The 16,414-nt window shown below is 40.7% G+C and overlaps 1 long non-coding RNA gene across 3 annotated transcripts in view; it reads right to left on the bottom strand.

Moving 5' to 3' along the window:
- Nucleotides 1-16,414, bottom strand: part of LOC140499499 (uncharacterized) — a 40,836-nt gene that overhangs the window by 12,059 nt on the left and 12,363 nt on the right. For 2 of the 3 annotated variants that reach the window (XR_011965465.1, XR_011965467.1), the window contains exon 5: nt 5,158-5,442. This is a non-coding gene — a long non-coding RNA (uncharacterized lncRNA). Of the gene's footprint in view, nt 1-3,627; nt 3,721-5,157; nt 5,443-16,414 lie in introns of all 3 variants that reach the window. The other variant, XR_011965466.1, reaches the window with a different exon arrangement.

Below are 16,414 nucleotides of genomic sequence, written 5' to 3'. Positions count from 1 at the left end.
ATTCCACCTTTTCATTTTTATATTAATTTTCTTCTCTTTTTTAAAAATCAAATTAATCAATGGTTTATCTGCTTTGATTTTTCTTTGATCCATCTCCTAGTTTTATTTATTCTATACTGTTTTTGCTTTGTTTTGTTTTGTTTTTTTTTACTTTCAATTGTATTTATCTCTCCTTTGATTTTCAGGATTTCCATTTTGGTGTTTAATTGGGGATTTTTAATTTGTTCTTTTTCAAAAGTTTGTTTAAATTGCATGCCTAATTCATTGATCTGTTCTTTATTTTATTGATGTATGCATTTAGAGATAGAAAATTTCCCTTAAGTATGGCTTTGCCTGCATCCTGAAAATTTTGGAATGTTGTCTCACTGCTGTCATTCTCTTTAATGACATTATTGTTTCTTTGATTTGTTCTTTGACTCACTCATTCTTTAGGATTAGATTATTTAGCTTCTAGTTAATTTTTAATCTATGTTTTCATGGCCCCTCATTGAATGTAATTTTTTAATTGCATTATGGAGTAAAAAGGATTCATTTAATATCTTTTCTGCATTTGATTGTGAGGATTTTATGTCCTAATACACAGTCAATTGTTATGAAGGTGCCATGTATGGCTGGAAAATAAATTACGTTCCTTTCTACTTCCATTCAATTTTCTCCAAAGGTCTATCATATCTAACTTTTCTAAAATTCTATTCATCTCCTTATTTTATTAGCTTTATCTAGTTCTGAGAAGCAAAAGTTGAGGTTCCCCACTAGCAAAGTTTTACTGTGCCTTTCTTCTTATAACTCATTTAACTTTTCCTTTAAGAATTTGGATGCTACATCATATGGTGCATACTGTATACATTTAGCACTCAACTTATTTCATTGTCTATGTTACTTTTTTAGCAAATATGGTTTCCCTGTTTATCTCCTTTAATTAAGCTTATTTTTGCTTTTGCTGTGTCTAAAATCAAGACTACTATCCCTTCCTTTTTTTTTTTTTTAACCTCAGCTGAAACATAATAGATTCTGTTCTAGTTCCTTATTTTCACTCTGTATATGTCTCTCTCTCTCCAATGTGTTTCTTGTAAACAACATATTGTTGGATTCTGGTTTCTATTCCATTTTACTGTTTCCATTTTATTCATGAGTTTGTCACATTCACACTTATAATATTGTGTTTTTCTCTCCAAGCTATTTTTCGGTTTCTCTCTCTCCCCTGTCCCATCTCAAAAGTTTATTTTGCTTCTAACCACTGCCTCCCTTAGTCTATCTACTTTCTTTTCTATCAGCCCCTACCTTTACTTTCTCCCCTCTCACACCAGCTTCCCTGTTGGGTAAGACAGATTTCTATAGCCAACTAGGTGTATGATATTTCCCCTTTAAACCAATTCCAATGATAGTGAGGTTCAAATGTTGCCCACCAGGGGTGGTAAAAGCTTATCTTTGTATGCCTCTTTTATGTGAGATATATGCCCCCCTCCAACCATTCTTCCTCTCCCTTCCCCCTTCTCCCAGAACATCTCCCTTTCTCACACTTGTACCATCATGAATATCCTCCTAATGGCCTTAATAACGATAAAGTTTTTAGAATATATGTCATCTTTCCAGATAGGAATGTAAACAGTTTAACTTTATTGACACCTTGTGATTTCTTTTTCATATTTACCCTTTTATGCTTTTATGCTCTTAAGTTCTGTATCTGCACATTAAATTTTCTGTTTAGTTCCGGTCTTTTCATCGGGAATGCTTGAAAGTCCTCTATTTTATTGAACATCCATTTCCCTCCCCGTTGGAAGGATTATACTCCGTTTTTCTGGAGAGATGATTCTTGGTTATGCTAGTTCCTTTGCCTTCTGGAATATCACATTCCAAGCCCTCCGTTCCTTTAATGTAGAAGCTGCTAAATCTTGTGTGAGCCTGACTGTGGCTCCATGATACTTAAATGGTTTCTTTCTGTCTACTTGCAATATTTTCTTCATGACCTAGGATCTCCCTTTGACCTGGAATTTGGTTACAATATTCTTGGGAGTTTTCATTTTGGGATCTCTTTCAGGATCAGTGAATTCTTTCAATTCCTATTTTGCTCTCTGGATCTAAAATACCAGAGTAGTTTTCCCTGATAATTTCTTGAAATACTATATCTATGCTCTTTTTTTATCATAGCTGTCAGATAGTCCAATACTTCCTAAGTCCTCTCTCCTCAATATATTTTCCAAGTCAGTTGTTTTTCTGATAGGATATTCAACATTTTCTTCTATTTTTTTCATTCTTTTTAACTTTTTTTATGTCTCATGGAGTCGTTATCTTCCACTTGCCCAATTCTAATTTTTAAGGAATTGAGCTTTTGTACCTCTTTTTTAATTTGGCCAATTATGCTTTTTAAAAAACTTCTTTTCATTGAATTTTTGTGACTCTTATCATTTGATGAATTCTATTTTTTAAAGTGCTTTTTCTTTACTATTTTTGTATCTCTCTTACAAGCTGTTGACTCTTTTCATAATTTTCTTAAATCACTTTCATGGTTTTCCAAACTTTTCCTCAGCCTCCCTTATTTGAATTTAAAAATCTCTTTTTGAGCTCTTCCACAAATTCTTATTGGATTTTGTCTAATTTACATTTTTTTGGAGGCTTTGCTTGTAGCTATTTTGCTATCAGTGTCTTCTTCTGAGTTTGTATCTTGATCTTCCCTTTCACCACAGGAGGGTTTTTTTTGGTCAGCTTCTTTTTTGGTGTTTGCTTATTTCCCCACCCTATTTCTTTACTTTTAACTTCATGTTAAAGTTGGGCTCTGCTTCTAAGGTGGAGGGGTCACTCTCCCAAGCTTTATGTTTTTCATGTTGCTGTTTTCAAGACTATTTCTGGGGGATCTGTAAGTTTTTGGTGCTTTCAAGTAGTTAGATTCCAGGAGAAATGCAGTCACTGCTCTCCTGGCCTATGCTGTGATCTTTAACCAGGAAAGGTCCTTGCTCCCCTGCATTCACAAGTGCTCACTCTCCTCTTAGCCCTGGAACTGTGACCAAGTCCCCTACTTTCCTGTAGCAGCAAGCACTGTTTCTCCTTTCTGTCCTGGAACTGAGACCCTGGTCCCTTGTGAGGGACCACAAGCACTCTTCTTCACCCTGAAACTGTGACCAGTACCCCTGCTTTCCTGCAGCTACAAGTGCTATTATTCTTCTTGGTTGTGGAGCTATGACCTAGAATTGGGATAGGCAATGCAGCAGGGTCCTGAACCTACTGCCAGCACAGGGTCCCCTGTGATCTTTCTCTGACCACTTTTCCAAACCCCCTACTGTCTCTGGGCGAAAAGCTGCTGAAGCACTGCTGCTGCTATTGAAAGCCCCCCCAAGACCTGCTGCTGGTATTACCTTGGTGTGTGCTGGGGCTGTATTATTTTGTCATCTTAGGCAGAAATCAAGTACCAACCTAAAAGACCAGTATCTTATCTGAGGCTGTTGTTTATCTGCCTCACCATTTTCACAGAATATGAAGGTAATTGAGTTCATTTTTTTAAATTAAAAATGCAAGCTTATTTCAAATAGATAATATTTGAAAAATGCTTAGCACAATGCCTGCCACATAATAGGTACTTGATAAATGTATATTTTTTAAAAAGAGAGAGAAAGAAGCAGGATAGAGTAATACCTGGAGAGCTGGCTTTGTAGTCAGGAAGACCTAGGCTAAGGACCCACCTCTGACAGTGGTTCCAGGGCTCTGGGCAAGTCACAAGGCAACCTTCTGTATGAGGGAGGAGGGCAGAGTTAGGCTCTAAAGTGGCAATGAAATTGCGTTCAGACCTATAGAGACACTTCATTTCAGGGCAGGAAAAAGAGCTTAGAGAAATTTCACTTCATGGTAGGAAAAAGAGCTTAGGAAAAAGGCAATTGTCTTGGCTTTCCCAGGGGGTATTCTCAACCCTGGTAGAGAAGGCAGCAGGGCAAGACATAAAACCCAACAGCAGTGATCTGGGGCAACAAACATAGATGCAGGCCTGCTATGGGGGTGGAGGGTGGGGGGAGAAGCAGGCCCAGACAAGGGCCCCACTGGTGCTGTCCTAGGGGCAGCAGGCCCAGCTGGCCACAGCAGCAGTAGATCGCCTCAGGTGGAGAAGTGGGCCTCAAAGGCACAGATGGCAGTGGCCAGAGACATGAGCCCTAGTGGCAGCAAACAGTGGATTAACATCAGTGGCAATGGCAGCCCAGTATCAAAAGAGTTCAGTGGCATATTTGGTGGCAAAGGGTATCCCTATCCCTACCCCGATATCTCCTTGTTCACTATAATGTAAAACTGATGGGACTTCACATATTTCTGCCAATACAACACCCAGTGATCGTTGTACAACTCCTCTAGAGGGAGGACTTAGAGGACCAATGGGTGCCATTTTGGGGAGGAAGTTTTAAAATGGTAACAAGGAAAGGATGAGAATGTCTCACCAAACCCCATAGAAGAAGGGAATGGGTCCCTCAGAGGCCTCCCATAAAGCAAAGATTTTGTATTCCACCCTTGGCCATGTCATGGAGCTCTCATGGAGGGAGAGGTCCTGGCTGGTGGCCCAGGAAACAAAAAATGGATGAGGGCAATTCTCCCTAACTTGTGATGAGGATCAGTAACTATGCAAGAAGTGTTATCATCTTTGCTATATCCCTGATGTTCCTGGTGCTCATCCTGCCTGTGGCTGCCTTTTCACATAGAAGGACCTACTGAACTGTAAAGGTTTGATATCATTCATCATATGATCATTTAGACCCAGGACTGCTTCCTGAGATTCTCCAAGATTCAGTTACTCCTTTAGGGGAACTGTTATTTCTTTTATATTGGTTTTGTTATATTTCTGTCTTAGTTTTTTCCTTTCTCATTTAGTGCTGCCTATTTCAGATTTCTTCAATTATAGAGATTAGGATTAACCAAAAACACCCCTAAAGTTATCTGAATGGTGGAAAGTTATCTGGAAGACCTTAATAAGGGCCTTACCATCAAGGAATGGAATGTGATAGGAACAATATTGTTGGCAATATTGTGGGTTCAGTTCCACACCACTGCAATAAAGCAAATATTGCAATAAAGTGAGTCACATAAATATTTTGGTTTCCCATCACATATAAAGGTTATGTTTATACTATGCTGTAGTCCATTAAGTGTGCAATAGTATTATGTCTAAAAAAACAATATACATACCTTAATTAAAAAATACTTCATTGCTAAAAGCGCTAGCCATCATCGGAGCCTTGAGTCATAATCATTTTTGCTGATGAAGGGTCTTGCCTCAATGTTGATGGTTCCTGGATGAACAGAGTGGTAGTTGCTGAAGGTTGGGCTGACTGTGGCAATTTCTTAAAGTTAGACAACAATGAAGCTTGCCCGATCAACTGACTCTTCCTTTCACTTGAATACTTAAAGGTCAATTTGAATATTATTGTGTCTTGAGGAATAGGAAGACCTAAGAAAGGGAGAGAGATGGCCCTTTGGTGGAGCCATTAGAACACACACATTTATTAACTGTTTGCTGTCTTATATGGGTATGGTTCATGGTGCTTCAAAACAATTATAATTACAGTAGGAACATCAAAGATCACTGATCCCAGATCATCATGACAGCTATGATAATATTGAGGAAGTCTGAAATATTGTGAGAATTACCAAAATGTGACACAAAAACATGAAGTGAGCTATTGGAAAAATGGTACCCATAGGCATCCTTGATGCAAAGTTGCCACAAACCTTCAATTTGTAAAAGATGTGGTATCTGTGAAGTACAAAAAAGTGAGGTCTACCTGTATCCTAACCCTCATGCAAGTTAGGCTAATTCTTCCTGAAAAGGTGTTGATATATTTTTGACACTTGCTTGGTTCACAGGATTATAGGTTCAGCCTTTTGATGTCATTTCCTCATTGCCTGAGTAAAATGCAGCTACAAGGAAAGGTCACAAGGGGCACTCTGATTTTTGGACCTACACTTCCCTCTCCCCTCTACAACAAAAGTTAGACCCCCATATTTCCTCTTCTCTGACAGCATGGATTCATTTTCACAAAGCTGCACTAGGGACACTTGGTAAGTACTTATTGATTGATTTATCAATCAATAACCTGTACAAAAATGTACAGGTTATTAGCTTTGACAAAAAACTTAAGGAGTCCTTTCAAGTCAAAGTATAGATGACCACTCGTTAGGAATATTGTGGAAAGGAAGGGATTCTTGATCAGATATGGGTTTGGACGAGCTGGCCACGGGGGGGTCCCCTTCATTTAACCTGCCTAGTGATTACCCCATCCTCACTTGAATAGCTTCAATGAGGGGGAAATCCATTACCCCCAAGGCAACAAACTCCTCTTTTGTACACCTCTAATCATTAGGCACTTGTTACTTTTATGGAGACAAAATCTGCTTCCACTGAGCTTAGGTTAAATAACCTAAGTGACCATGTTCTATTAGATGTTCTAAAGGCTGTGATGGGAAAGATGGTTCAGACTTAATTCTGCTGGGCTCCAAACAGGACAGCCGCAGTGTGATGTGGACAAAGGAATGTAGATCATACGTTAAAAGAAGAAAGAACTTCCCAACAGCAAGAAATTCTTAACAGGAAAAAAAAGTCCTATATGTTCAAAAATGTTTATAATAACATTATTTAGATAATAATGCACTACTGCTGCAGGCATAGTACCCAGCACACAGCAGGTGCTTAATAAATATTGACTAAAAAGCTGGAAACCAAATATGCAGTGGATATCATCATTATAACTAGTACGTAATGATTAATTCAGCACCTACTTTTGTGCCTGGCATTGTGCTAAGTGTTGAAGATACAAAGCAAGGCAAAAATAGAGATGAGGAATAAATTGTGCCAAATTCAATGCAGAGAGATTGAAGTTTTTCTACTAGCACAGAAGCTATTTGACTTTGTTTCTTTCTTACTGTTATGCATAATAAAGTCAGGGATTTTGCCTCAGTGGGGGAAAACCAGTAAGCTTGCCCGCCTTTTCTCCAGCCTCAGATTTATCAGCAGCTAAAGTAGAGAGAAACTTGGGAGTAGATGAGAGTATCTAGCTCTCTAATGGATAATTATCTGTAAGGGAAGGCTTTGATCTCCATGGATACACAGGAATAAAAAAAGAAAAGAATTTATTTTAGCTTGGATGCACTCTGCCTAGTTTTTGTTAGCTGGCAGAGGTCACAGTCACAGTCAAGAAGCATTTATTAAGCACCTAGTCTTTGTCTGGCACTGTGCTTAATGCTGGGAAAACAAAGAGGGAGTGGGGGGGCGGGGAATGAGACACTATGCAAACAAGGCATAGACAGGATAAACTGATGATAACAGCTAGCATTTATATAGCACTTTAGGATTTATGGGGCAGCTAGGTGGTGCAGTGGATAGTGGTGATGAACCAGGCCTAGAGTCAGAAAGATCTGAGTTCAAATTCGGTTTCAGATACTACCAGCTGTGTGACCCTAGGCAAGTCATTCAACCCTGTTTGCTTCAGTTTCCTCATCTGTAAAATGATCTGGAGAAGGAAATGGCAAACCATTCCAGTATCTTTGCCAAGAAAACCCTAAATGGGGTCATGAAGTTTGACAGGACTGAAATGACTAAATAACAATAACAATTAAGACTTACAAAGTGCTTTACCATATGATCTCCATTTACAGTCACATCAATTCTGAGAGGTAGGTGCTATGGTTATCCCCATTATACAGCTGAACAAACTAAGTTGGACAGAGGTTAAATGCCTTGTCCAGGGTCACAAAGCTTAATCTGTCTGAGGACATATTTGAACTATGTCTTCTTCAATCCCAAATTCCAGGGCCCAGGGAGCCACTCAGCTGCACAATGCTTCAGAAAGTATTTTAGGGGGGCGGAGCCAAGATGGTGAAGTAGAAAGATGCACATACACTAGCTCTTCCCCCACAGCCCATAAAATACGTGTAAAGAAAGACTCTCAACAAATTCTAGAGCAGCAGAAGCCACAGAAAAATAGAGTGGAGAAGATTTCCAGCTCAGGGTGACCTGAAAGGCCGATGGGAAAGGTCTGTTGCACAGGACTCGATCGGAGCCCAGCCCAGACTTGGCCTCGTGGCTCAGTGCCAGGAGGAGGATCCGAGCAGGCCTCAAGGGCGGAATCCCCAGTGGCAGTAGTGGCAGTTTGCAGATCCCTCAACCCACATGCACCAAAGGTCAGTGAGTAGGGTTTTTCAGCTGGCTGAGAAGGGAAAAGGGTCTTCCCATAGCTCTGGCCTCAGGTGATGCTGGCAGAGGCCCCATCAGGTAGCAGCAGCTCCCACAACAGCCTGAATCCATGGTTAGACCGTAAAGCCCCTGGGGGCAACTGATCCTATCTCAGCCCTGTGTGGCAGCCCTGCCCCCACCTAATGCTCCTGGAGGAACTGAGCAGCTGTCTTTATCTCACACTGAATGGTGGCCCTGCCCCGCCAACTTATCTGAATCTCAGCCCCAGTGGTGGCTTGGTAGAACTGGAGGCCAGGTGGCTGTGGAGAGGAAACTCTACTACTCACAGGTTCTGGGCACAAAAGTTTCTGTGTTGCTCAAAGACCAGTGTACACACTTGACTGTGCCACCATGGAGGAACTGAGATCTTACAGATCCCCAGAGTATACCCTACTCTTGACAAAGAACCCAAAAGTCAAGTAACTGGTTGGGAAAATGCCCCAAAAAGGGAAAAAAATAAGACTACAGGTTACTTTCTTGGTGAACAGGTATCTTCTTCCATCCTTTCAGATAAGGAAAAACAATGCTTACTATCAGAGAAAGACATAAAAGTCAAGGCTTCTGTATCTCAAACAACCAAAATAAATATTCAATGGTCTCAGGCCATGGAAGAGTTCAAAAAGGATATTGAAAATCAAGTAAGAGAGGTGGAAGAAAAATTGGAAAGAAAAATGAGAGATGCAAGAAAATCATGAAAAGCAAGTCAACAACTTGCTAAAGGAAACCCCAAAAAATGCTGAAAAAAATAACACCTTTACAAATAGGCTAACTCAATTAGCAAAAGACGTTCGAAAAAGCCAATGAGGAGAAGAATGCTTTCAAAAGCAGAATTAGCCAAATGGAAAAGGAGGTTCAAAAGCTCACTGAAGAAAATAGTTCTTTAAAAATGAGAATGGAACAGATGGAGGCTAATGACTTTAGGAGAAACCAAGAAATCACAGAACAAAACCAAAAGAATGAAAAAATGGAAGATAATGTGAAATATCTCATTGGAAAAACAACTGACCTGGAAAATAGATCCAGGAGAGATCTATTATGGGACTACCTGAAAGCCATGACCAAAAAAACAGCCTAGACATCATCTTTCATGAAATTATCAAGGAAAACTACCCAGATATTCTAGAACCAGAGGGCAAAATAAGTATTGAAAGAATCCACTGATCACCTCCTGAAAGAGATCCAAAAGGAGAAACTCCTAGAAACACTGTAGCCAAATTCCAGAGTTCCCAGGTCAAGGAGAAAATATTGCAAGCAGCTAGAAAGAAACAATTTGAGTATTGTGGAAATACAATCAGGATTACACAAGATCTAGCAGGTTCTACATTAAGGGATCTCAGGCTTGGAATATGATGTTCTAGAAGTCAAAGGAACTAGGACTAAAACCAAGAATCACCTACCCAGAAAAACTGAGTATAATACTTCAGGGGGAAAATGGTCTTTCAATGAAATAGAGGACTTTCAAGCATTCTTGATGAAAAGACCAGAGTTGAAAAGAAAATTTGACTTTCAAACACAAGAAGCATGAAAAGGTAAATAGGAAAGAGAAATCATAAGGGACTTACTAAAGTTGAATTGTTTACATTCCTACATGGAAAGCCAATATTTGAAACTTTTTTCAGTATCTGGGTAGTTGGTGAGATTATACACACATACACACACACACACACACACACATACACAAACATACACACATATAGAGCGACAGAGAGACAGAGAGCATAGGGTGAGTTGAATAGGAAGGGATCATATCTAAAAAATGAAATTAAGGGGTAACAGAGGAACATATTGGGAGGAGTAAGAGAGAAATGGAATGGGGCAAATTATCTCTCATAAAAAAGGCAAGGAAAAGACTTTTCAATGGAGGGAAAAAGGGGGGAGGTGAGAAGGAAAATGTGAAACTTACTCTCATCACATTTGATTCAAGGAAGGAATAAAATGCACACTCACTTTGGTATGAAAACTTATCTTACAATACAGGAAAGTGGGGGGGAAGGGGATAAGCAGGGTGGGAAGGATGATGGAAGGAAGGGCAATGGGAAGAGCAATTAGACGTCAACACTCTTGAGGAGGAACAAGGTCAAAAGAGAGAACAGAAGAAATGGGGGACAGGATAAGATAGAGGGAAATATTGTTCGTCTTACGCAACATGACTATTAAGGAAGTCATTTGCAAAACTACACATATATAGCCTATACTGAATTGCTTGCCTTCCTAATGGTGATGGGTGGGGAGGGAGAAGGGAAGAGAAGTTGGAACTCAAAGTTTTAGGAACAACTGTTGAGTATTGTTCTTGCATACAACTGGGAAATAAGAAATACAGGTAATGGGGTATAGAAATTTATCTTGCCCTACAGGACAAAAGAGAAGATAGGGGTAAGGGAAGGCAAGGATGTTAGAAGGGAGGGCAGATTGTTGGTAGGGGTAATTAGAATGCTCAGTGTTTTGTGGTGGGGGGAGGGGAGAGAAGGGGAGAAAATCTGGAACTCAAAATTTTGTGGAAATGAATGTTGAAAACTTAAAATAAATAAATAAATTTAATGGAAAAAAAAGCATATTTTTATGGACAAATGTATGCCACAGTCAGATGAAAGAACCAGGTATGGTTAGCTCGAAGACTTTTAAATCTTATTTAAAATTATTTAACATCTTATTTTAATCTCACAAACACCCTGGGAGGGAATATTATTATCCTCATTTTACAGATGAGGAAAAGGCAGACAGAGGTTAAGTAATTTGCTCAGGGTCACACAGTCAACTCCTAAGCCAATAATCTCAAAGGGAAGGCAGGAAGAAGAAGATAGGATATTGTCCCCATCTTCCAGGATTTTTTCTATTACACAACACAGGTATGTTTAAGGTTTAATATGCACTCGGTTCTGAAACTCTGCAGAAAGCTTGCTGATGTTGCATATTTATAATTCCACCTGTTGTATCCCAAGTAGGGTTTCTTAGTTAATTTTTTAAAACCCCATATTTTGCTGCTTTGTTTAAAAAGGCAACGTAAATTCAGGTTCCCCCAAGAGAGTCTCTGGACCTTCCACTGGAGAGTGCATCCTACTACTCCCCGTCACCACTAAGCATGCTGCCCTTGGTGAGATGGTGGGGGCAAAGGGGCACCTTGACCAAAGTGCTTGGTGGTAAATATCAATAAACTGTTGTGACCCATCCCAGTGATTCTGAGTGCCATTCACTAGAACTCCACCCTGAAACCAGGGAAGGAGGAGGCAGAGGTGAGGATATGACTAAAAAGCTATAAATCTGTTCTTATATGACAAAGGTTCTAGCCACTAGGAGACTGAAGCTAAGTTATAGTTTATATAATTTAATATATAATTTAAAAATTATTGAGGACCCCAAAGAGCTTTTGTTTATGAGTCATATCTATTAATATTTATTGTTAGAAATTAAAAGTGATAAAATTTTAAATGTTACATATCAATTTAAAATAACAATAATAAACCATTACATATTAACATAAGTAACCTTTTAAATGAAAAATAGCAAAAAAAATGAGTGGCAATGTTTTATATATATATTTGCAAATCTCTGCATTATCTAGCTTAATAAAAAATAGAGGGGGGCGGAGCCAAGATGGCGGAGTAGAAAGACGCACATACACATAGCTCTGAACCCACAACCCATAGAATGGCTACAGGGAAGTAACTCACGGCGAATTCCACACCCAGAGGCCACGGAACATTGGAGCGAGGGAGATTTCTGTTCCAGAGAGACCTGCAAACCTCTCGCGGGGGGGTCCTTCGCGCTGAGGACTGGGCGCCGGGACTGGGAGCTGAGTGCAGCCCTGCCGCGGCCGCGGCACCGAGAGGAAAAGATCCGAGCAGGCTTCACAGACAGGATCTCCAGCGGCCACGCGGGTCCCTCCACCCACAGAGGGATCTGCAAACCTCTCGCAAAAGGTCCGTCGCGCTGCAGACACAAAGCCCAGCCCAGACCTGCTGCAGCCACGGCTGCGGCACCGAGAGAAACAGATCCGAGCAGGCTTCAGGGACGGGTTCTCCAGTGGCCGCACAAGTCCCTCCACCCACAGGTGACAGGGGTGGGTGAGAGAGTCTCTTTGGCGGGTCGAGAGGGGAGTGGGGTGCCCCCATAATTCAGGCCCCCCCCCGGGAGGTAGAAGCTGAGAGGCGACTGCAGACAGGGGCTCCCCAAGCGGGCGGGAGCCTGAATCCATTGCGGAAGGTCTGCGCATAAACCCCCTGAGGGAACTGAGCCTGAGAGGTGGCCCTGCCCCGATCTCAGCACCAGATCATAATCTCATACTGAATAGCAGCCCTGCCCCCGCCAAAAGCCCTGAGGCTGGAAGCAGCATTTGAATCTCAGACCACAAACACTGGCTGGGAGGATCAGGAGGTGAGGTGGGTGTGAGGAAAATATTCAGAGGTCAAGTCACTGGCTGGGAAAATGCCCAGAAAAGGGAAAAGAAATAAGACTATAGAAGGTTACTTTCTTGGCGAACAGGCATTTCCTCCCTTCCTTTCTGATGAGGAAGAACAATGCTTACCATCAGGCAAAGACACAGAAATCAAGGCTTCTGTGTCCCAGCCCACCCAATGGGCTCAGGCCATGGAAGAGCTCAAAAAGAATTTTGAAAATCAAGTTAGAGAGGTGGAGGAAAAGCTGGGAAGAGAAATGAGAGACATGAAGTCAAAGCATGAACAGCAGATCAGCTCCCTGCTAAGGGAGACCCAAAAAAATGTTGAAGAAATTAACACCTTAAAAACTAGCCTAACTCAAAAAAATAGATAGATTTTCCTATCTACTCCTGTATCTAATCTAGTGTGATACATCATTCTAGTTGACGGATATGAAGAAAATTTGGTCCTGTACAGATATATTGTTGGAAAACGGAGGCATATTTAATAGACAATAATTTATCAACAATAAATAATACCTTAGTATTGTTATATAAATAGTTTTGACCTGGCAGACCCCCTGAAAAGGTCTGAGGACTTTCAAGGACTGGCCTAGAAAACAGTAGGAAGGGGCAGGACCCAACAACATCAATGGCTGGTGCCCAAAAGGAATGTGGAGGGTAGTGATGTGAAAAGAAGAACAATAGGTCTAGCAATGATACATCACCCAGAGAGAGCAAAGTGATTATAAGAGGCAGCTGGGTGGATCAGTAGGTAGAATGCAGGAGTCTAGAAGACCTGAGTTCAAATCCCACCCTGGATATTGACTAGCTATGTGACCATTATCAAGTCACTTAAACTAACTGCCTCAGTTTCCTCATTTGTAGAATGGGAATACTAATAGCACTTCTCTGCCAGGGTATTTGTAAGGACAAAATAAGGTAATGTTTGTTTCTTTTTTCTTTGTTAATTCTCTTCTCTTTTTAAAATATTTATTTTCAGTTCCAAATTCTCTCCTTCCATTCAATCCCTCCTCCACCCAATGAGAAGGCAAAAAATACAATAACCATTATACATATGAAGTCAGGTAAAACATATTTCCATAACAGCCATGTTGCAAACCAAAACAAAAGTGAAAAAAATACTTCAGTATACACTCTGAGTTCAGCAGTTCTCTTTGGAGGTAGACAGCATTTTTCTTCATGAGTCCTTTGGAATTGTTGTGGATCATTGTATTGATCAGAGCAGATAATTCTTTTACAACTGATCACAGTACAATGTTGCCATTACTGTCTACAAAGTTCTCTTGGTTCTGCTCACTTCACTTTGTATCAGCTCTTATAAATCTTCCCACGTTTTTCTGAAGCCCTTACCTTGTAAAATGCAGTCATATTTGTAAAGTGCTTTACAAATATTAAAGTATGAAATAAATGTGAGCTTTTTTATTATTGTTATTATTATGACATCACCAGAAAACATCAAGGATCTTGCAGCCTCAGGGATGCAAGTTGTATCTCTAGAGGTGTTCTCAGAGATCATACCTGTGGGGCTAGAACTTGTACCCTAGGGCCCCACTCTCCTAATTAGTGCCTCCATCTCTAAGATCACTATTTTGGGAAAGCCCAGCCATGTTTCACTTCCCTCTTTCCTCTCTGGCCATCTTCACAGCAATCTTGCTTGCTGCCATATGTGGTGTACCCTTTCCTCTACCCCTACCTCCCCAATTCTGGAAATATAAATCAGGATTAAACCAATTCTGTCAGAGTTCCTAGATGGGCTATGTCACTCAGTTCCCCTATGACCCAACTCACTTTCTCTTTAACTTTCTGGACTTAACTGCCCCAATAGAATGTAAGTCCACTGAACAAAGGGACTAGCTTTGCTTTTGTTATCTGTGCAGTGCTTGGCACATGGTAAGCACTTAATGAATGCCTGTTCATTCATTTATGTGAGCACCTTATGCATGATCCCTATGCATGCACTCTCTTCCCACTGATGGTGTGTATATTTGTGGACAGAAATGTTCTGTGACAGTGGGAGGAATGCTGCCAACCATCCCACTATGCTATCTCATTAAATCCCTTGGCTTTGAACTAATCATGTTCTCTGACTGCCTACAGAGAAAAAGGTAAATGACCATTTTACTTGACCAGCAAGAAGGAAGACTAGACATTTTTGACAGTCTTCAGTAACTCTCAAAGTTCCCCAAATTAAGAATTATGCATAGGAGGTAGACTAATAATAGCAATCTCTGAAAAACAAGACACCAGGAACCTTAATAAGATAACAGTCAGATAAATTAACAAATTAACAAAGAGAAGGCTAATCCCTAAGTCCCCAACTTCTACTCAGGCAGAAACCTAAGGGCTTGTGCTCTGGGAACCACTCAACAATTTCCTTGCTTCCAAATGAAGGAAGGTGGAGAAGAGCCAAAGTGTCCTCTACTTGGGGCAGCCTTCAATCAGAGAAGTAAATTCAGAAGGAACTGGGGCAAGGTGCAATTGAGGAGAAGGGGAGAGAAAGGAGAATGTACAAGCCTGAAGGAAAAACTGGCATCAACTGAGGTCATTTCTGTTGCACCAAGCAAAGACTGAGGGCAGTAAAAAGGGAATCCCCCCATATGGGAGGAGACTGAGACAACTTTGAGTTTCAACCTGTGCAGGATCTGCCATCAAAAGGAAAGGAATTAGAAAGGGAGTGATAGAATATAAAGGAAAAAACCCAGAGATCTCTGGAAGAAAATGGAAGAAAAGACCTTGAGTTCAGGCAAATAAATCAACAGGTAAAAAGACAAAAGAGAAGGGAAAGCAGCCAGCAAGATTTCTGAACAAGTTTAAACATTTAACTTAAACATTTAAGCCTGATGTGGCAGAGGATCCTGTGGGTTCCCCAAAAAAGTTTATGGAACCAAAGCAGAATATTCCCAAATGGTTTCAAAGGGGAATAAGAATTGTGAAAGCAAAATTTATGGTTTGTATAGCAAAAAAAAAAAAAAGCAAATAAATAGATGAAAGTTGGCAGAATACAAAAATCTTGAATTCACAAGAAAATCTTACCAAGGTGGGAGGAGCCAATATGGAGGAGTAAGGGACTTACCTGAGTGCTCCCAAATTCCCTTCCAAACAACTTTAAAATAATGCCTCGAAGTGAATTCTGGAATAGCAGAATCAACTAAAGGATGGAGTGAAACAATTTTCCATCCCAAGATAACCTGAGAGGTCAGCAGGAAAGGTCTGTCTCACAGGGGTGAGAGTGGACAACAGGCCAGCACAGACGATGCCCTGGCAAGCCAGTAGTAGGCCCTGGAGGTGAATGAATTGGTAACAGTTGTTTCTGGAGTTCTCAGCCTACAGACAGTAAAGAAGTTAGACAACTAGTCAGAAGGAGATTTCAGAGGACCCTTTGTTAACAGCGGGTACAGGACTTTGTTGCAAATGGTTCCAGGTTGCAGTCCCAGGGTGAGTAGAAGCATTAGCACACTAGGACTTGGGGCCCAGGGGAGTAGGGGCCTTAGTCACAGTACCAGGGTGGAGAACAGTGCTTGTGGTCACCCACATACTAGAGCATAGGCCAGGAGAACAATAAGCACACCTTTCCTTAGATCATACCACCCTGGAAGAACTGAAAACTTGCATATCCCCAGAACTAGCCTTGAAAACATCAGCACAAAATACCATAAGCCTGGGACAATGCCCCCTTCACCCAAGGTTCAGAGTCCATCCTTAACATAAAGTTAAAAGTCAAGAAGTGGACCAGAAAATGAGCAAACAGCAAAAAAGGATCCTGACCATCAAAAGTTACTACTACTGTGACAGGAAGAATCTAAACACAAACTCAGAAG

Source organism: Notamacropus eugenii, chromosome 4 (genome assembly GCF_028372415.1).
Source record: "Notamacropus eugenii isolate mMacEug1 chromosome 4, mMacEug1.pri_v2, whole genome shotgun sequence".
NCBI lineage: Eukaryota > Metazoa > Chordata > Mammalia > Diprotodontia > Macropodidae > Notamacropus > Notamacropus eugenii.
Note: the sequence above shows the minus strand (reverse complement) of the source record. Positions and strands in the feature narration are given on the sequence as shown.